At 39.5% G+C, this 23,318-nt stretch overlaps 1 pseudogene; it reads left to right on the forward strand.

Annotated features, from left to right (window-relative positions):
* The first annotated feature begins 14,121 nt into the window (after window positions 1-14,121).
* LOC143389562 (arginine-glutamic acid dipeptide repeats protein pseudogene) lies at window positions 14,122-17,072 on the forward strand (annotated as a pseudogene).
* Window positions 17,073-23,318: the final 6,246 nt, after the last annotated feature.

Raw genomic sequence — 23,318 nt, forward strand, 5'->3', positions numbered from 1 at the left:
CGATGATGAAGTTCTACATTGCATGTGAATGAGAGGGTTAAATAAAAACAGGCCTCGTTGAAGTCCTTTGAACTTCCAAAGCTTTAGGACCATCACCAAGGTTGTCTTGGTCCATTCCTTCCCTTATGGAACCTGGAAGGGGAAAGTGGGTGGAGCCCAATACTTCAGTTTGAGGAGAGAATGCATTTACTCCGGCATTCCTAAATGTCCCCTTTTCAAATTACTGTCATACTGTATGAACTCAGCGCATCTGATTCCAAACCACAAAATACTACCTAGGTATCTCCATCTAGCTGATTTGCCTGATCAGTTATTCTTCTATTATTATTAATAATATAAGTGATTATTAAGAGCTGCACCTTTCTCCTCTTTGATGATTCTTGGTTTAAACTCTTTCTGAATTAAAGATACAGAAAATCCCATAGAATATATGAACCCAAATCAGGATAGCTAGCATTTTTAACTTCAGTAGCTCCTCCTCTCATTTCACTCTATTGCAACCACTGAAAAGGACAATACTAATCACAGCTGCCAGTGTAAGATGATCAAAGTAGAGGTGACTTTTTGACATAGAACTCATGCTTTGAGAAACCCTTTGCAAGTGAAAACTGTTAAACAAAACATATGTGCTCAGTGTTAGTTATTGAGATAACTTTAATGGTAGACTGTAGTTTTTCCATTCTTGTGCTTCTTCCCCTCCCTACTTTTAGTATATGTTAGGAAGAAGGGAACTCAGGAATCTGCAGGTTTCCAGAAAGAGCTGATTAAAATTATCAGGCTGGCCTAACTAGTCATCAAAAAACCCACATAATAAGGATCTATTAATAAATAATTAATTGAGAAACAAATTTTATTTATTTGTTTTCATTTCCCTTTGTTTTTGTCTTCCTAGAAATTTGTGTTTCTCTGTGTGTGTGTGTTTGTGTTTGTGTGTGTGTGTGTGTGTGTGTGTGTGTGTGTTTGTTTTGGTGGAAATCAAACTCAGGGTCTCACTCATTTTACTCAAATGGTGTATCACTGAGCTACACTCAGTGGTAAATCACCTTTTTTAAAAAACAATCTTTGCAAGGGTATTTATTTTTAAAATGACTTTTTCAAATTTCAGCAAATTTTGTAATATGATCCATATTATGAGCATATTTACTTACAACTGTTAGATTCATCAATTGTTTAAGATCATAAAATATTTTAATATGAAATATTTTGCAAACATAGAAAAGTCAAAGAATAAACAAACATTTGTGTTCACACCATCAAGATCCAACAAATGTTACTGCCTTTGTTTCAGATATGTCTATTATTTTCAGAAATGAAGAATCATAATTATAACCAAAGCTTTTCTGATCCCAGTTCCCCATTCTCCCTTTTGCACACTTTGTCCTGAAATTTCTATGTTATAATTTTCATGTATGTCTTATTATTTTTTCTATGCACGTATGTATACAAATTGAATAAAGTTGAATTTCAGAACATCTTTGGTATATTATAGATGAAGGGATTTAAAGACTTGGGGAAATAGAAATCTGGAGTGAGATAATCATGTAGACTGAAGAAAAAATATACACTTAAAAATTAAATTCTCACTCTCTGTGGAAGACCTTATCTCTGGGCACTAAATTTGGGGGGTTTCAATCCCCACACTTTTTCAAACTACAGAAAATTTGAGAAACCAAACAATTCTTAATGGGCACTGTCAGGGTACCCTACACTTTACCTCAATGTGGTTGAAGTAAGCATTAGTCTTACAAGTGAGGGCCTCGGTCCCACACACCACCCTATTTCAGATGCCAGTCACCAGGCCCAGGATGTTTCACATGCTTTTAAATCAGGGTTACCCACAATGCCCTCCTATGGCTTATAGAACTCAGGTAAACACTTTCCTTCTGTTTAATTGTTTATTATAAAGGGTCTCACAAATGACATAGATGTTCAGCTGGATGGAAGACTAGGAGGGCAAGATATGGGAGAAGGGCAGAGCTCCCATGCCTTCTCTCAGTGCACACCCTCCAGGCACCTTGAATAATCAGCAATCCAGAGGCTCCCCCGACTCAATACTTGGGCATTTCTATGGAGGCTTTCTTATGTAGGAATAATTGATTAAGTCATCAAGTGATGTTGATGAACTCAGCTTTCAGTCTTGTGCCCTCCCCTGGAGGATACAGAGAGGTAAGACAGAAACTGCCAATTCTGATCACATGGTTACGTCCCCTGACAACCAGCCTCCCATCTAGGTATCCAGGAGCCCTTGGCTCTTAGTCATCTCAATAGCATACAAAAAGAAAACACTTCGGCGATGTCAAGGATTTGAGGAGTTATATGCCCGGAACCAGGGCCAAGACCAACTATAAGAACAAAAGATTCTTCTAGTGTCTCTATCTACGAGGGTATTAGGAGCTCTGTCTCAGGAAGTAGGGGCCAAGACTAATATATATTTCTTATCGAAGTTACCCACTTACCCACCCTTGTGTATGCCCAGAGAACACTCTTTCAGCAGTACATTGAGAAATTTACTTGAGAGGAAAGAGCCAACATCTTAGAAAAGCTCAATGTATTTCAGGGCAGTAATGATACTTAGAGATCATTCCTTCAAAATGGGCTCAGTGATTTCCCAATTATCAGGGAGAGCTAGAGGTGATTATCAGAATAGGCAGCATGACTAGAGCACTAACCAAAAGAGCTCTATCCACAGATATAACTACTAGCAGTTAATTAATTATGGTATTTCTAGATATTTGGACTATCATATTTTTTTAAAAAGTAAGAAACTTTCTTGTGAGCAGTCTTAACTTATCAATACAGTAGAGAATCACAACTTACTCAGTTCCATGAATTGAGCCACTTCACAGACAAGAGATCCTCAATAAAAGGTAGACCAGATAGCCTCAAGAATATCTCCAACACACTACCACAATAAGGACATTTAAGTCTTATTCTTTGAATTCCAGTGAAAGTCATAATCTCTTGTAGCTGTGTACAGAATATGGAAAATGGATTCTTCACAGATGATTAGACTAACTTGGAGCTTAACAAAACTTTCCATAGTTTTCATGGCAGGATGGTTTCAGTATGGTCCTGAGAGTGGGTGTGTGGTCCTGAGAAAGAAATAGCTCTATGTTATAAGGCAGAGGGAGTAAGAGTCACTCTTGCAGTAGACTTAGGGGGTTTGTAAACACACCTATGATTAGCTAAGAGGTCTGTGGATGCAAACACTACATTCAACAATGGGAAGCAAATCCACTTTATCTCTTAGATCTATGGAGTAAGGGCAGTTAGGTATGAACTTCCAAGTGAAAGTTTCTATATCAGCCCCTCCATTTAAAAATTACAAAATCAAAATAATACTTCAGAGATCAAATTTGAAAAAGTAGAAATATGTCATCTCTCCATTTAACTATGTAACTATGCCACAAAAGATAAATCTTGGGCTGGGGATGTGACTCAAGTGGTAGTGCGCTCGCCTGGCATGCGTGCGGCCTGGGTTCAATCCTCATCACCACATACAAACAAAGATGTTGTGTCTGCCAAAAATAAATACTAAAAATTTCTCTCTCTTTCTCTCTCTCTCTCTCTCTCTCTCTCTCTCTCTCTCTCTCTCTTTAAAAAAAGAGATCTTACAGAATTATGCAGATTAATATAAATTTAATCACCTATAAGTGGGTGATGTTGCCTTGCACATTTATTCAAGATATTATCTCCTGCTAAAAGCCTGGTATGACCACTAGTAAATTTGGCAAATGCCTTTTCTCAAGACCACATAAAAATTTGCTTTATATGTCAGAGAATGTTTTGGGGGTTCCCTCTATCAACTCAGGGATTTTGCCAAGTCTGGTTCTTTGTCATAACCAAATTCCAGGAATGTGGATCATCTAACCAGCCCACCACTGGGATGTTAGGCCACTGTTCTGGTAACATCATTGTAGTTGCATCTGGAGTTAAATGTGTAGGAATATCAGTACACTACAACTGAACCCCTGCAAGTTGTCATTCACCATGATAAATATTATACCTTTCATTCAATGTACATTCTCCTTTTCTCTATTTTGTCCCTTTACTTGAAAAAAATTATCTCTGGCCTCACAGTTTGACTCATTTGCCTTGCTTTACAGGATCTGCTCCTTTTTCCCCTTAAGTTTCTGGTCATTTCTCTTCTATGTCTTTTACTGGTTTGACTTACTCTCCAACTCTCTCTCTCTCTCTCTCTCTCTCTCTCTCTCTCTCTCTCTCTCTCTCACACACACACACACACACACACACACACACACACACTGTCTCAGTCATTATTCATATCATGTTCACATGGAAGATGCTTTAGTCTCAGGATTCAAGAACATTGCACGTTAGGAATTTTTTGTAGAATGGGGTTCAGTACAAGAAATTATAAGAGTACATGCCTATAGGACTTGTGGAAGCAAAAGTTAGTCTAGAAGATAGTCAGAGTGTAAAAATTAGAGCTCCCAGCAGGGAAGACAGCAGTGAGAACTCAAGACTGTAGCTGCCCAGGGAGAAGTAAGTACTTAGCCTTCTGAACTCCATGAAAGGGCTTCCTGTTAGAACAATATATCCTGAAATCACCCAAGGAAAAAATCTGAAAAATTGGATTCCAGCTTTCTTTCCTATGAAACATAACAGAATGAGGTGATAGACAGGAACACTGGTGAGATAACAAAAGACAACCCAATTTTCCCTGAGGATATAAACCCACTACCATAGAAACCTAAGCCTCTATCTTCAAAAACTGAATTATCCTGTCTTGGTCAAAATGTTATCCAATGTTAACCCAAACAAAAATATTCCCTCCCAACTTTTCTTCTGTCAATAGGGCTGTGTTGCCTGAATCTTCATCATACATTTATTAATTTGTTTGTTTGTTTAGGCATAGAAGCAAGAACTTAGAGGGCTTTTCCCCTGAGCTACATCCCTAGCCCTTTTTATTTACTTTTTATTTTGAGACAGCATCTGGCTAAGTTGCTCAGGCTAGCCACAAATTTGTAATACTTCTGCATCGGCCTTTTGAGTCACTGAGATTACAGGGGTGTACCACCACAGTTGTTGTCTTTGACTTTTAAATCACTGAGTCAAACTTGATTCTTTCTTCTTCATAAACTGCAAGCCTCTGGGTGTCCTACTTTGTCATTTGGCTTCTTCCTTCTCAATAATACTGCCTCCATAACAGGTCAAGTTATGATTATCAAATTTGGGTTTTCTATATTCAGATGAATAGCTTGATATGGTGGTACACACCTATAATCTCAGTGACTTAGGAGGCTGAGGAAGGAAAATTTCAAGTTCAGGGACAGCCTCAGCAAATTAATGAGGCCCTAATCAACTTAGTGAGAAAGTATCCCAAAATACAAAAGGACAGGGTATGTAGCTCATGGTAAAGTGCCACTGGGTTCAATCCTCAGGAACCTCCTTCCCCAACAAAATCTATTCAAAATGTTGAAGTAACTTATACAATGTTATAGAACTGGGTGAGTGGCAGATTAATTGCAGAAGTTAACAGATTCCTCGATCTCTTTCTGAAAATTTTCTTCCCACGTCATATTTTTTTTTGTTTATTTTTCTTCATAGTACTAGGAATTGAAACCTAAAGACCTCTAGGAGCCCTTTATGTTTTTATTTTGAGAGACTGTCACTAAATTGTTGAGGCTAGACTCCAACTTCAATCCTCTTGCCTCAGCCTCTGAGTAGCTGAAATTACAGGCATGAAAAATTGTGCCTGGCTTCTTCTTACTTTTAACCTCTCTCTCTATATATATATTTAGGATAAAATCTAGAGTAAAAATGATTTTGTGTTTTGGAAAATGATGTCTAGTATGAATGGATAAGGAATTTAGGAATATGAAAATTTCACAAAACAAAAAATAGATTGCTACAGAAAGTTCACTACAGAATGCCTGGTAGATACTTCTCTCATGAACACAAATGGTAATGGTGATCACAATGGTGCTGGGAGCTCTCCCATCATGTCCACCCTACTCACCTTTGGCCCACTCACTCTTCAATTATTGACAAGTCCCACATCCCCAACTTTTTTTTTCTAAAAGTGATTTTATTCCAGGGAACCATTTAAATTCTACTAAGTTGGAATATTTGTCACTGAAGCCTGTATATAAAAACTTTATTTATTTCTTTTATTGGTTGTTCAAAACATTACAGAGCTTTTGACATATCATATTTCATATATTAGATTCAAGTGGGTTATGAACTCCCACTTTTATCCCAAATACAGATTGCAGAATTACATTGGTTACACATCCACATTTTACATAATGCCATATTAGTGACTGCTGTATTCTGCTACCTTTCCTATCCTCAACTATCCCCACTCCCCTCCCCTCCCATCTTCTCTCTCTACCCCATCTACTGTAATTCATTTCTTTCCTTCTTTATTTTCCCATTCCCCTCACCGCCTCTTATATGTAATTTTGTATAACAATGAGGATCTCCTTCCATTTCCATGCAATTTCCCTTTTCTCTCCCTTTCCCTCCCACCTCTCATCCCTGTTTAATGTTAATCTTTTCTTCCTGCTCTTCCTCCCTGCTCTGTTCTTAGTTGCTCTCATTATATCAAAGAAGACATTTGGCATTTGTTTTTTAGGGATTGGCTAGCTTCACTTAGCATAATCTGCACTAGTGCCATCCTTTTCCCTGCAAATTCCATGATTTTGTCATTTTTTAGTGCTGCGTAATACTCCATGGTGTATAAATGCCACATTTTTTTTTATCCATTCATCTATTGAAGGGCATCTGGGTTGGTTACACAGTCTAGCTATTGTGAATTGTGCTGCTATGAACATTGATGTGGCAGTATCCCTGTAGTATGCTCTTTTAAGGTCTTCAGGGAATAGTCTGAGAAGGGCAATACTTGGGTCAAATGGTGCTTCCATTCCCAGCTTTCCCAGGAATCTCCATACTGATTTCCAAATTGGCTGCACCAATTTGCAGTCCCACCATCAATGTACAAGAGTACCCTTTTCCCCACATCCTCACCAGCACTTGTTGTTGTCTGACTTCATAATGGCTGCCAATCTTACTGGAGTGAGATGGTATCTTAGGGTGGTTTTGATTTGCATTTCTCTGACTGCTAGAGATGGTGAGCATTTTTTCATGTACTTCTTAATTGATTGTATGTCCTCCTCTGAGAAGTGTCTGTTCAGGTCCTTGGCCCATTTGTTGATTGGATTATTTGTTAACTTATTGTCTAATTTTTTGAGTTCTTTGTATACTCTGGATATTAGGGCTCTATTTGAAGTGTGAGGAGTAAAAATTTGTTCCCATGATGTAGGCTCCCTATTTACCTCTCTTATTGTTTCTCTTGCTGAGAAAAAACTTTTTAGTTTAAGTAAGTCCCATTTGTTGATTCTTGTTATTAACTCTTGTGCTATAGGTGTCCTATTAAGAAATTTGGAGCCCAACCCCACAATATGTAGATCGGAGCCAACTATTTCTTCTATCAGACACAGAGTCTCTGATTTGATATCAAGCTCCTTGATCTATTTGAGTTAACTTTTGTGCATGGCGAGAGGAGGGAATTCAGTTTCATTTTGTTGCATATGGATTTCCAGTTTTCCCAACACCATTTGTTGAAGATGCTATCCTTCCTCCATTGCATGCTTTTAGCCCCTTTATCAAATATAAGATAGTTGTAACTTTGTGGATTAGTCTCTGTGTCCTATATTCTGTACCATGGGTCAACCTGCCTGTTTTGGTACCAGTACCATGCTGTTTTTGTTACTATTGCTCTGTAATATAGTTTGAAATCCGGTATCGCTATACCGCCTGATTCACATTTCCTGCTTAGAATTGTTTTTGCTATTCTGGGTCTTTTATTTTTCCATATTAATTTTATGATTGCTTTATCTATTTCTACAAGAAATTCCATTGGAATTTTGATTGGCATTGCATTAAACCTATAGAGAACTTTTGGTAATATCACCATTTTGATGATGCTAGTTCTGCCTATCCATGAACAAGGTATATTTTTCCATCTTCTAAGATCTTCTTCTACTTCTCTTTTTAGGGTTCTGTAGTTTCAATTGTATAAATCTTTCACCTCTTTTGTTAGGTTGATTCCCAAGTATTTCATTTTTTTTTTTTTTTTGAGGATATTGTGATTGGAGTGTTTTTTCTCATTTCCGTTTCAGAAGTTTTGTCGCTGATATACAGAAATGCCTTTGATTTATGCATGTTGATTTTATATCCTGCCACTTTGCTGAATTCATTTATTAGTTCTAGTAATGTTTTTGTAGACCCTTTTGGGTCTTCTAGGTATAGAATCATGTCATCTGCAAATAGTGATAATTTAAGTTCTTCTTTTCATATTTTTATGCCTTTAATTTCTTTTGTCTGTCTAATTGCTCTGGCCAGTGTTTCGAGAACTATATTGAATAGAAGTGGTGATAGAGGTCATCCCTGTCTTGTTCCAGATTTTAGAGGGAATGCTTTCAATTTTTCTCCATTTAGAATGATGCTAGCCTGAGGCTTAGCACAGATAGCTTTTACAATGTTGAGGTTAGTTCCTGTTATCCCTAGTTTTTCTAATGTTTTGAACATAAAGGGATGCTGTAGTTTGTCAAACCCTTTTTCTGTGTCTATCGAGATGATCATATGGTTCTTATCTTTAAGTCTATTGATGTGGTGAAAAACATTTATTGATTTCCCTATATTGATCCATCCTTGTATGCCAGGGATGATTCCTACTTGATCATGGTGCACAATTTTTTTGATGTGTTTTTGTATCCGATTCACCAGAATATTATTGAGGATTTTTGCATCTAGGTTCATTAGAGATATTGGTCTATAGTTTTCTTTCTTTGAGGTGTCTTTGTCAGGTTTCAGAATCAGGATGATGTTGGCCTCATAGAATGAATTTGGAAGAGCTCCCTCTTTTTCTATTTCCTGAAATAAATTGAAAAGTATTGGTATTAATTCTTCATTAAAGGTTTTGTAAAACTCCGCTGTATACCCATCTGGTCCTGGGCTTTTCTTGGTTGGTAGTCTTTTGATTGCTTCTTCTATTTCATCCATTGATATTGGTCTGTTCAAATTGTGTGTATCCTCCTGACTCAGTCTTGGCAAATCATATGACTTAAGAAATTTATTGATGTCTTCACTATCTTCTATTTTATTGGAATATAGGTTTTCAAAATAATTTCTAATTGTCTTCTGTATTTCTGTAGCATCTGTTGTGATATTGTATTTTTCATCCCATATGTTAGTAATTTGAGTTTTCTCTCTTCTTCTCTTCGTTAGCATGGCTAAGGTTCTGTCGATCTTTTTATTTAATTATTAATTATTTCATTCAACAGGTTGTTCATTCCCTTGGTTTGAACCTCTATACCAGGTGACCAATGCAATGGGGGGGTCCTGACTGGCTCTCCCAAGCCCCGTTTCAATCCTGTGGCCACTGCCTATGAAGGCTTGGTTGGCGTTTACCTCCGTGGGTGCAGAAGGGCCAACCAGTTGTTTCAGCGGGGTTGTTTAGTGCTGAGTCACAGCAGTTTGTCTGTGAGAAGCAGGCGAACGGGAGCTTGAATTCAGCGGATCCGGGCTCGGTGTGTGTTCTGAGAGGCACAGACAGTTCGCCCCAGATCCACGTCAGCTCAGCATTGCCTAGTGATGTTGAACAAACAGCATTTAGATGGTTTATGACACCCTATGCCCGCACAGCTGAAGAAGTCAGAGACTTGATCTCTCCACGCCTGCCGCCATGTTGGATCTCCCTATAAAAACTTTAAATAAGACATTATGTGAGTCAAATGGAAAATAAGACATAAGGACTATTAACTTGGGGTTATTATAAATAAGAACAAGAGGCAAAATGGATGAAAGGACAAGACAAAAGAGTGTTCCATTTTAAGATTATCCTTCTGGTATGTCTATTTGACAGAGCAGATAATGAAGAGATCACAAGGAGTTTGTATCTGCTGGGGGAGGAAGGATTATTGGTATAAGACAAAAATTGCCAATTGTTGCTATACATACAAATCAAAGATTCATTAAAAAAAACTCCTTAAAATCTAACCAAGACTCCACACAAAGATACCGGCATACTATTAGCTTTTGAAAAATCTTTTCTATCATTCCAAACATATGAAGTAAAAGTAACAGCAGAAAAAAATGTGGCAATCTAAATTATCTGAATATTAAAAAATACAGTGAAGTAAATATGAAACAAAATTAATATGAAGTTTATATTACTTGGTAGAGATCATGATTTATAAATATTATGTATTATCAGATGATGGCTTAAGGAAGAAAGTATTCACTGAAATGTTTAGATTTATACCAATCCATTTAACTGGAAAATTGCATGAATCATATCTATATTTGATAGGAATGTTATGCTACTATAGAGTAATAAGGATATAAAATTATTTTTTCAAAAACATGTGAACTCACTGAACTAACATTATAATAGATATTTAATATTCTAATCATTTAAATAGAGATAAATTAGAATTTTAACCAAACTTACAAATCAGATAAAAATTTATGGGATATCCTATTATGAACAACATTAGAAATGTTGACTAGGAAGTTGTCATCTGGTAGACACATCTAATTAAACAAATGTGCAACAATCCACATTTATATTTCTTCTTTCAGTTCTAGCTCAATAATGACAGCATGAAGTTTACTAGCCAGTCTCCATCTGAAATGATGGAGACATTAAGTTTGGGAATTCTTTAGAAGCATCCATCCCAATTGTGCTACATAAGATTATTGTACAATTTTGTAGGTGGAGCTGTGAGGTAATAATGTCTGCCTTCCCAGGCCTTCCCAGCTGTGTTCAAGAACTAGTACTGCTAAGCATGGTAAAATATGTTTAGAGAAAAAAAGTATGTTCATTCTATTTTGTAAAACTTTATTAATCAAATTTATTAGGAGTTTTCAAGGAAATTTCTTGAGCAAAAGAAGATTTAAGTGAATAGATACATATTAACATGGCTTTGTGGAAATTACCATTCTAAGAGTTTTGTTTTTCTAGTTTCACCATGAATTCCTTCCAAGTGACAACTATTCAGTCCCCATAATACCTAGTAATGAGTTTCATAAGTCATTTTTAAAGGGTCATTAATATATTATATTATCAAGCATTTATCAAATCATACAAACATTCCAGATGTCTATGTGTTTAAAACCACAACAATAAGAGAATGTCATAGAGGTGTTTTGTGAGCCTACTAGACAAATAGGACTCATTTATGTTAACTAATAAATGTAACTGTCCAGTTCCAAAAAATTGGACCTGCTCCAGACCATTTTTCTCTCTGTATCTGAGGGTTTCACTGAGGGCTTTTTGAATGATTGAAGGTGTTAAATTTTGATAGGCACATACATCTCTGGATTTTTCAAGATTGTAAAAGAATAGAAGCCCATCTTTCCTGTTTTTCCATTTACAAATAAAAAATTTTAAACAATTATTTGAAAATCATGTATAGATTGTAAAGATATTAATTTTTACCCATTGCACAATTTTCTTTCTTCTAAACAATCTCCATTAAGAAGGCTAAATGTACATTTAGAAGGGGATGTACATTAAAAACATTTGTTCATGAATATCCTCACTACCTTCTTTCAATAGTCAAGAACTAGTTGCAAGCATTCTACATAATACATTTGAAAAAGCAGTTAATATGGCATTCCGACCTTGCATAACTTAGTATAATCTTATTATTTAAATATATTTGTGAGAAAACATATGCATTTCATCAAAGGTTCTGAAAATCAAACTATAACCCCTAGAAGTCAGTGATTGCATGCAAAATAAAAATTTCAAAATAATGTTTTTGATCAATATTTTTTGACTAATTTGGCCTTGCTTCATAATTCTCAATCTTAGCTTAAAATTTACCCTGATTTTAAAGAAAATTCAATGAAATGATTGACCTATGATTTGTAAGAAAATTTCCTTTAAAGTGTTTGATTTTTCTTCCTGGTACATTTTTCTTGCAATAAACCATAGGAATACTTATCTCTATCATCTCCTATTTCTACTTTATACATGCAGGTATGTGGTTATGTGTGTATATATGTATGCACAGACATAAATCATAAATATATAAAATAGTTGGCAAACATGAAGGGATTAATTTAGGGCCATGACAGAAAAATACTACTAGTCAAACTTAGGCTTTAACTCACTGCTTTAAACTCATTAAAATTCTTTCTTATGTAATTATTATTGCTAGTTATTATCTATAATCTTCAGATTATGCTAATCATTAGAAAAAACTTAGTTGTGAGTATATATATATACTCCCTACCCCCCCACACACATATAATTTATTTCTTTGTTTCCTATTGAAATTCAATGAGAAAATATAAGCCTACACTAATTTTCTTGCATTTCTACATTGCATCAACTTAGGTGAGAAGTGTGAGTAAATGCGGGACTCTATTTTAACAAACTTGGAAGACATCAAATTTGCTTCATTGTATATTAATTTCATTGTAAATACAAATCCATTATGCAGTGTACAAATGAGGATAGCACTAAGAGATTCATCTCAAGACTGCCCTAGGAGCACCTCTCCTCCCACCTACTTTTCCTAATTACTTTGCCTTCAATCTTTTACCCATCAGCCATCCTGCAGCAAAGCACTCCTTCCTACCCTCCCAAGTCATCCACTCCTCTCCCAGAACACTTAGGCTACCTGAGGTAAAAAACACTTCCTGGAAAACTTGTCAAATTTTAAAAATAATAACACCTTCATCTTCATAGAAATAGAACTTAGTGGGGGTAGGACTTAATGCAATAGTTGATGTGCAGAATTTTTCATTTAATAGAGTTTGTAATCACCATATGAGTAATGCTTTGGGGTAAGTGCTTAGAAACATTATTTATAGAAATAAAAAAATGAAATCTTTTCTAAATGTGAGTCTATGATTTCCCTTTCATCAGTAAGTCACTAAACTCACATGACATGTTTTTATTCCTTTAATTGCTAATGTAATATTAAATAAATTATATTTATATTTGAGTTATCATCAAATGTAACCATCCAAGTGAAGATATACTGCCTACACGTCTAAACCTTCACCTGAGATCTAGCTTCTTATGAGATGATGGAAGTATGTTTAAGTCAGCACCTATGATTTCATAGTCACCGTGATACTGGTACAGTATTGAGATCTATATAACAACAATACTGGACCTGTGAGTTTTCTCTGGGAAAATTTGGGAACATAATAAAGTCTAACACATAAAGTAAGGAGAAGTTAGACAAGGAAGAGGACTGCAAATTTGGAAAAAGTCTGGTGATTTTTTTACACATAGTTCACATGAAACAGGAAAATAAATCTTGACATAACTGTAGATTTCAAGAAAGAAAATAATGGGGTGAATTTGAAGCATAAAGGAAACATTGGAATACAGACTATGTTATAAAGTATAGATTAGTTTTAAAGGCAAAATGAAGACAATAGGAAGTTTAAATAATGAGTGACATAATATATACTGCACCTATGTGTTGAATCACTTTTGAGTGGCATTGGTAGAAAAGGAAGACATGTAATTAAGGAGATCAAACTGTTAAAATAATCTGTAAAGAGTGAGATAACATGTTTAATAAAAACAGAAGGGTGGTGGTGGCGGCGTCAGCGGCAGCGGCAGTGGCCCCAGCCCCGCGCCCTCCGCGCCCCGCGCCGCGCGGCCCCGCCACGGTCACAGGCCGAGCAGCCCGCGGCCGCCTCCGCCCTGCGCTTTGTGGAGCCGCGCGGAGTGACAGGCAGCGGCCCCTTGCCGCCCCCGGCCCCGTGCGCTTACCTGTGGCTGCGGGGTCGGCCGCGCGGGACCGACTCGGAGCCCTGAGAAGCGCTTCGTTAAGGGACTCAGGCAGTAAGGCAAGAACTTCTTCAGAATTAGAAAGAAGCTGCTTCCCAATAAGTAAACAGGGGAGCTGATCACCTTCTATTATTACTGGAAGAAAACCCCTGAAGCAGCCAGCTCCGGAGCCCATCGTCGCCACCGTAGGCAGGCTGTGTTCAGGAGGATCAAGACTCGCACTGCATCCACCCCAGTCAACACACCCTCCAGACCCCCATCCAGTGAATTCTTGGACCTAAGCTCAGCCAGTGAGGATGACTTCGACAGTGAGGACAGTGAACAGGAGCTGAAGGGATACGCCTGCCGCCACTGCTTCACCACCACATCCAAAGATTGGCACCACAGGGGCCGGGAGAACATCCTGCTCTGCACTGAGTGCCGCATCCACTTCAAGAAGTACGGTGAGTTACCACCCATTGAGAAGCCCATGGACCCCCCACCATTCATGTTCAAACCCGTCAAGGAGGAGGACAATGGGCTCAGCGGGAAGCATAGCATGAGGATGCGACGGAGTCGGGGCTCCATGTCTACACTACGCAGTGGTCGGAAGAAGCAGCCAGCCAGCCCTGATGGTCTTGCCTCGCCCATCAATGAAGACATTCGCTCCAGTGGCCGGAACTCTCCCAGCGCTGCCAGCACCTCCAGCAATGACAGCAAAGCAGAAACAGTAAAGAAGTCAGCCAAGAAGGTAAAGGAAGAAGCATCGTCCCCTCTGAAGAGTGCCAAGCGCCAGCGGGAAAAGGTGGCCTCTGACACGGAGGAGGCCGAGAGGACCAGCTCCAAGAAGACAAAAACACAGGAGATCAGCCGGCCTAATTCGCCCTCTGAGGGTGAGGGAGAGAGTTCAGACAGCCACAGCGTCAATGATGAGGGCAGCAGTGACCCCAAAGACATCTACCAGGACAATCGCAGTACGTCCCCCAGCATCCCCAGCCCTCAGGACAATGAGAGTGACTCGGACTCATCAGCCCAGCCCCAGATGCTGCAGGCTCAGGCTCCAGCCTTGCAGGCGCCTGGTGGGGCCACCCCCACAGCCCCTCCAGGAGCACCCCAGCTTCCTGCCGCAGGGCCCACACCCTCTGCCACTGCGCTTCCTCCACAGGGCTCCCCTGCAGCCTCGCAGCCTCCTAACCAGCCACAGGCTCCAGCAGCACCTGTGGCCCATGCCCACATCCAGCAGGCGCCTTTCCTGCACCCGCCACGGCTGCCCTCACCACATCCCACACTGCAGCCTTTGATGGGCCGGCCGGCCAGGCTTCTGCACCACCTCATACCGAGCCCCCCCCTGCACAGTCAGGGTCCGCCTGGCCCTCACAGCCTGCAGGCTGGATCCCTGTTACAGCACCCAGGCCCTCCTCAGCTTTTTGGCCTCCCTCCTCAGGCCTCCCAAGGACAAACACCTCTGGGGACCTCCCCAGCAGCAGCTCACCCTCACACCACCCTGCAGCTCCCAGCCTCTCAGTCAGCACTGCAACCTCAGCAGCCCCCAAGGGAACAGCCTCTGCCATCAGCACCCTTGGCCATGCCTCACATCAAGCCCCCACCTACCACACCCATCCCCCAGCTTCCAGCCCCACAGGCCCACAAGCACCCACCTCACCTCTCAGGGCCCTCACCCTTCTCTTTGAATGCCAACCTGCCACCACCACCGGCTCTGAAGCCCCTCAGCTCCTTGTCCACACACCACCCAACCTCAGCCCACCCCCCCACCCCTGCAGCTCATGCCTCAGAGCCAGCCCTTGCCCTCTTCTCCTGCCCAGCCCCCTGGGCTGACCCAGAGCCAGAGCTTGCCCCCTCCTGCTGCTGCTCACCCCCCTGCCAGCCTCCACCAGGTGACCACCCAGCCCCCTTTGCTCAGCATCCCTTTTTCCCTGGAGGCCCTCCTCCCATTACCCCACCTACCTGCCCCACCACCTCAACCCCACCTGCAGGACCCAGTACGTCCACCCAGCCACCCTGCCCTGCTACAGTTTCTTCAGGAGGCAGTGTGCCAGGAGGGGCGCCCTGCTCACTTCCCACTGTCCAGATCAAAGAGGAGGCTCTCAATGATGCTGAGGAGCCTGAGAGCCCCCCACCTCCCCCAAGAAGTCCGTCCCCTGAGCCCACTGTGGTGGACACCCCCAGCCATGCCAGCCAGTCTGCCAGGTTCTACAAACACCTGGACCGAGGTTACAATTCATGTGCATGGACAGACTTGTACTTCATGCCCCTGGCTGGGTCCAAACTGGCCAAGAAGAGGGAGGAGGCCATCGAGAAGGCCAAGAGGGAGGCTGAACAGAAAGCCCGGGAGGAGCATGAGCGGGAGAAGGAGAAAGAGCAGGAGCGAGAGCGCAAGCGGGAACGGGAGCGGGAGGCGGATCGAGCTGCTAAGGCACCCAACTCAGCACATGAAAGCCGCCTTGGCGACCCCCAGCTCAGTGGTCCTGGCCACATGCGGCCCTCCTTTGAACCACCACCGACTACCATAGCTGCCGTACCCCCATACATTGGTCCCGACACACCTGCTCTCCGGACACTGAGCGAGTATGCTCGCCCCCACTTGATGTCACCCACCAACCGCAACCACCCCTTCTACATGCCCCTCAACCCTACTGACCCGTTGCTGGCCTACCACATGCCCGGCCTCTACAATGTGGACCCCACCATCCGGGAGCGCGAGCTCTGGGAGCGGGAAATCCGGGAGCGCGAGTTGTGTGAGAGAATGAAGCCAGGCTTTGAGGTGAAGCCCCCAGAGCTGGACCCCTTGCACCCTGCCACCAACCCCATGGAGCACGTCCCCCGGCACAGTGCCCTCACCATCCCCCCTGCTGCCTGTCCCCACCCTTTTGCCTTTTTCCACCCCGGCCTGAACCCGTTGGAGCAGGAGAGACTGGCCCTGGCAGGCCCCCAGCTGCGGCCCGAGATGAGCTACCCTGACAGATTGGCAGCCGAGTGCATCCATGCTGAGCGCATGGCATCACCGACCAGCGACCCCCTGGCACGACTTCAGATGTTCAATGTGACTCCACACCATCACCAGCACTCACACATCCACTCCCACCTCCACCTCCACCAGCAGGACCCCCTCCACCAAGGTTCGGCAGGTCCAGTTCACCCCCTGGTTGACCCCCTGACTGCTGGCCCTCACCTGGCTGGTTTCCCCTACCCCCCCCCCCCCCGCACCCTCCCCAACCCCCTGCTGGGACAGCCTCCCCATGAGCATGAGATGCTGTGCCATCTAGTGTTTGGCACCCCCTAACTTAGTGAGTCCTGGACTGGACTGAGCGTCCAGAGAGCTTCCCTGCAGTCCTGGGGTTTGGCTTTAGTTTTCTTCCCTTGATTTCTCAGTAGGTGCTAGAATCCGTTCACACCATTCACTGTGTGCAGACACGATGGACACGTGGGTGCCAGAACCCATGGGGCTTGCAGAGAGGTGGCATATGAGTTTGGAATCCAAGAGCTATAATTTTTAAAAAATCTTTTATTTTAATACATTGTAGGAAATTTTCATAATTTGAGAAAGCTCTGCAGCATGGCTTTTTATGTCTGTAAATAAATAATTTTAGAACAGCCTTTTTTTCCTTCCACAAACTACTATTCTGATCTATTTTTTCCAGCCATGTCACTAATTGTGAATTCCTACCAGCAATTGACAGAATACAGAGTTGATTTTTTAATAAAAAGTTATATATAATTATCCCTTTAATTAAAGGGAGCAGATGAGCGTTAACTAATTACAAACAGGCAGAAGCTTGGACTAGGTTTGGTCACAGCAGTGAGCGTCCAGGGGTTTGCAGGGACAATGTTACAGACTATTTTGCTGCTTTGATTTTCACTTCCGTCTTTTTCCCGCACGTGCTTTGCCAGCGGTGCAGACATCTGACAGCGAGCCTCTTTCATTGTGTACAGGAGTGTGGGAGTTCTGTGTTGGCTTTCTGTTCCCTGGTGTCATCATTGTCCAGTCTCTGTGGGATAGAAAGCACATGTTTACATGTGTCTGATGGTAGATTTCCTTACAGAGTTCTATGCACACACATTTGTTTTGGATAAATTGCCTTTTTAATACTTTGAAGATTACAAAAACATTCTAGAAAACTCCAAGAAAATGATTCCATATAACTTAGCACATGAAAGAGCCAGGACATATGCCTCCCAACGGGATCTATTCAAAATCTGCCCTTTTGTGACATCACCATTTGGATGTCCTTGCAAGGACCCAGTCAAGTCGTCATTACTGCAAACTGAGGCTGCTTGAGTGAGGAACACTGGGGGCCCTTAACATGATTATGAGTGGCAGCCTGCCTCTTTTGGCCCCATGCAGGGTGACTCACATATGACTGGGAAAGTAGGCTTCCGCCTGGAGGTACCACTGGTAGGAGGTTGGCCCCTTCCAAAGCAGAGCCATCCCTGCAAGACAGAGGGTGGGAGACCTGCATCTGTGGACCACACCTCTGCCAGGACAGGACCCCTTCCCATCCTCTCAAACTCTGGAGGCCCATTGTGTGGTGCACATCTCAGAATTGCCGGTGGGTCAGTGGACAATGTGCACCCAGAACCCAGGCCACAAGGGGCAAGTCAGGGGCTTGACTGAGACTTGCAGCAAGGCCCTCTCCAGTTTCTATCAAAAACCCTGTTGGGTGTTGAGTCAGGACAGATAGGATTGTTTTAACTGATAAATATTTGTAGTTTTTTTGTTTCATATTCTCTCATTCCATTTCTGCCTCAATTTTAGTTCCTTAGGGGGAGGCAAACTCAAATTAACCCTTTGCCATCAAATGACTGGCTGCTATGCAGGCATTATTCCTTCTTGGGTGGGTGACACACCACCCAGGCGCTCTGCCTTGCGGGCTTCCTCTGGCTCTGAGAGGCCTCTTCCTGCTGGGTGCCCTCCCCTTCCCTTGACACTCCTCTTTTGCTCTTGTCTCCCCCACCCCCTCCTTTCTTTGGTAGAACCTAACTCCTACCATTTGGTTTAACTTGTTTATCTCCTGTATTTCCCATTTTTCCAAAGAAGAGAAAGAGTGAAATACTTTGAAGTCTGTACTTGAAAACTGTCTGAAGGTGTTTTCTTGTTATCTTTCGGGTTTCTCCCCATATCCCAAGGTGGAGCACTGCGATTCTTCCATTAAAACCCACAATCTGAAGCCCTTGCCCGATCACCTAGAGTTTGTTTAGGAGGCCCCAGACCTGTGTGGTGTCTTTGAAGCCCGACCACTTGGTTTTCTTTTGGATTTTCCTTCCTTTCATTTGAAGTTCGGTTTTGCTTTTTGTGTTTTGCATGTGTCTTATTCAATGTCGCCAAGGTTGAGCTTCACATTTCACTGCAGCAGAAGCAGAACAGAGTGTATATTCTGATTTGCTACGATTATATATATCTTGAAGCTAAATGTATATATGAGTAGTTTGCCATGAGATAACACAGTGTATACAGAGTAGACACCCAGAAATCGTGACTTCTGTGTTCTCTCCATTTAAGTATTTTGTAATTTTTTTGAAATATTTGTGAACATAAATAAAACCAAGCTATACTACAAAAAAAAAGAAAGAAAAAGTGAAAACATTGAGTCAAAAGACTAAAATGCCAAACTGATAAGGTTAAACTTATATGCTATCTATAGCTCTGCACCTGTATATCTAAAGTAATAATTCTCACATTCATTCACACATAGACAGTCACCATGCTTTAATAGCAATGCTAAATGCTGAGAATATGGTTGTGAACATAAAATATAGATAGAAAGATGATAGACAGAGATAGATATTTACATTCGTGCATACAAGAAAGATGCTCCTCAACTTATGATAGAGCTAAATCCCAATGAAGCTATTATAATCTGAAAATATGTCAAAATGCATATTAATATACCAAATCTACCAAACACCATAGCTTTGTCTAATCTACCTTGAATATTCTAAGAACATTTACATTAGCCTGCAGTTGGAAATAATCATCTAATGGAAGCCTATTTTATATCAAAGTATTGCATACCTGTATCCAAAACACACTGGCAGCACAGCCCCTGTGCAGTACCTGTTGTTTACCTTATGATTGTACAGCTTACTGGAGGTGAAGCTTCCTGCCACACATAGTATCACAAGTGCATCCTGATGCACATTATTGGAAAAATATCAATATTCAAAATTTGTGGTGTAGTTTCTACTGAATTCATATTTTTTTAGCTCTATTAAAAAGTTAAAAAAACAACTGTATATATTTATGTGTATATGTATATATTTTTGTTCATATTTGTACATATTTATATATAGTTAAAAATGTACATATCAAAAGAGATAGTCTTTTGAAAAATGTAAAAGTTATAAATTTGGAAGAATACCATAATAAAAAATAACAATTTTAATCAATAAAATACAATGTGATCTGTTTTACAAGATTTTTGTCTTTTGTGTGTTTAAGATCATTGCACTGTATAGAAAAGATGGGGAGAGCAAAAATGTAGGCACACAATAATAAAAGTAGAGGGGGACTAGGTGCTTATAACCAACATGATTGCAGTGAAGACAGACACAGGGAAAACTTTTTCCACATATATTTCCAAAATTCATTTTTAAGTAAGTAACTTAGTTCAGAAGAGTTCATAATAAATCTATTTTAATACATAAGCTCAAAAGCAATTTAGCATGTGTATTTTAGAGAGTATGGTTTAAAATTTTATTTCACATAAATTTCTTTAAATTAGTAAGAATATTTTTATCTTCAAAATAGCACCCAATATTTGAAATATTTGAAATCTTTTAAAAGTCTTCTGCATAATAATTCTTACACATAACTTTCAGTTATTATGCTGTCTATATTTTATTTAATATATAATAAAACATGTTACATTTGATATGTGGTATAGGTTTAAAAACTACAGATATGTTTCCTATAATGCCATAGGTTTTCTTCACAAATTACATATAACTACATCACTTAATTTCCATTAAATATTTTTACAGGTTTGCATGTGAAGGATATTTGACTTCAAATATTCATGGTGCCCTTTTTAAAAGTCATTGAATTTTTGACTGTTGCTCAACTTCTTTGTTATCCCAGTAACAAATCTCTCCCTCATCCTTTTGATGCCTAAAGACTGGTATTTTAAATCTTTACATATGTAAGAGTAACCTATAGATTTAAAAGAATTGTAGGTTGATTAAGTCTGTGTTTATCCCTGAAACCTGCATTTTAACAAGCTGCCCAGGTTAATTAGCTGGTAGTGGTGTAAATCCTTGTTTTAGAAATACTGCTGCCCTAGGCTGAGTGTGGAGTCCTCTAAGATCAAATGTAAGGAGAGCACATGGTTGGAGAGCAGAGAAATGACCAGAAATGAAGGCAGATGTTAGTAAAATCAAATATGCCCACCAGCTAACAAAAGTTATTTTGCTTTTCTTTGTTAGTATACAAAAGCTCACTATTAATTTATGACTTAAGCATCCCCCAATAAAGCAAATGCAAGGACAAACAAAACCAAAAACAAGAAACATGGAACTGTATTTTTCAATACAAAATCACTTCTAAATGATCATTGTCAATTTTGACACATCTGAAATCAGCATTTAAAAGATTGCATTTTATTAGCATATAAAGAACCAAGTTTGGAAAATATACTTATGTAATTTATGCATCCAGCAATTTGTTCACATTAATTGAATACGTGCACTGTGACTTTTTAAGTATCCACATATATTATTTGGCACACTAAAAAAAAATGAAAAATTTTTTGAGGTTATTTTTAAAAAATATGAACTAAAAATATAAAAATATAAACTCATATATCCAGCCACTTTTTACATAAATCTACTTAAATATCAACTCAAAATATATATGGAATAAACTTGGAAATAAACAAAAAAATGTTAAAATATTAGCATTTAGCAATGTTATATAATTCCCTCAAGTCAAAAATGTACTTATAAACAACAGGAACACAGAAATTAGGAGAAACCTCTAGTCCCAAGCAATAGGGACGTGGAAGAAAGAGAAATTCAATTTGTTTCGCACATCAACATTTCAATGCAGGAAAGGGAACAGTTTCAATATATGAAGATAAACATAGTACAAACAGAAAAGAACTGTGGGCAAGAACAACCCATGCTATCCTATTTTACTCTGTTTTCTTTAGGGGATTAAAAATTCAAACCTGAAGCTGTTTTCAGTACAGATAGTCTGGAAGCCTAAAAGTAAATTGATGTACTCCAATTAAGACCAAAAAATGTTCTAGTTAAAAGGTGGAAATATTTTTTCAATCATTAGACCCAAATATTATTTTCTATTAATTGAAATGGAAATGTCTCTGACCTGGTTTAATCTGCTAATATAAATTTAATTACATTTACTGAAAATCATTTATGTGAGCCAAAAGTTCAGTTGACCAACTGAACTTTTGGACTAAACTGCTAAACTTGGACACAATCTGGTGAGAAACAGGCACTGAGGAAGGAATTTAAATGACTTGGATATGAGGAATGAGGCATTATATCAAGTTCTTAAATGCTCAAATTACTTCATTTTAGTTCTGTTGCAAAATATTCAAGAGAGGAAAAAAATGGAGTGATTTACCAGAGAACCATGCCTAGTCTTTAATTGTAGGAGGAGAGAATTTAATGCCAAATTTACTTAAACTTCTTTCTTACTATGAAAATCATCCTAGAAGAACTAACCACATTTTCAAAATCTAACATTCTGCATCATCAGATTTCTTCAGAGTATAGAGAAACTCCACAGGATTAATTGATCAGATTAGGCAGAAGACTGTTCAACTGGTGCTGTCTAAAACTTCAATAAATAATTATTAAATGTAATTATGAAGAAAATATTCAGCTTTAAGACTGGTGTTTCAGATAGTTTAGGACTGTGTATTATAAGTCTTCATTTAAATTCAACATCAAGTCTTCATTTAAATTCTATCTCACACCAAGTTTTCCTTGTTGTCTTATACATCTCTCATGCTTACTAAATATATCTGACAATAATGACTTTGGGATTAAGATGCTATGGAAGCACACATTTTTAATCCATCTGAGAAGACAACTGAAATATATCCTAATCACAAAATCATCAATACAGAGAATAATTATCTGTCAATTTTATCTTTTAATAGATCCATAATTATAATATAATACAGGGCTATGTTTATTATTAAGGAAATTTTAAATCAAATCAGTTTGTCTCAGTTTTGTTTACCATTGTATACTCTATCTTCTTCAGGTTATCTGACATGCTCCTTATCTATAATCACAAAACCTCTTTTTTACCTTTTCTATTCATTTGATACAGATACAGACATATTTGCTGTTATTTCAGGAGCCTACTCCACAATAAAGATTAATTATTCCGTTTCTACTCTTCTGACTCTAAGGATATTATCTTATGTAACAATAAAAATAAATGATTTCAGACAACACCAAAAAAGAAGTTATTTGGATTCTTAAAAATTTTTAAATTTGGCTAATTACAAATACTATGTTTAACAGTTTATCACACTAGAATGTTGTGTATAGTAAC

The sequence above is a fragment of the Callospermophilus lateralis genome, unplaced genomic scaffold (assembly GCF_048772815.1).
Source record: "Callospermophilus lateralis isolate mCalLat2 unplaced genomic scaffold, mCalLat2.hap1 Scaffold_63, whole genome shotgun sequence".
Classification (NCBI taxonomy): domain Eukaryota; kingdom Metazoa; phylum Chordata; class Mammalia; order Rodentia; family Sciuridae; genus Callospermophilus; species Callospermophilus lateralis.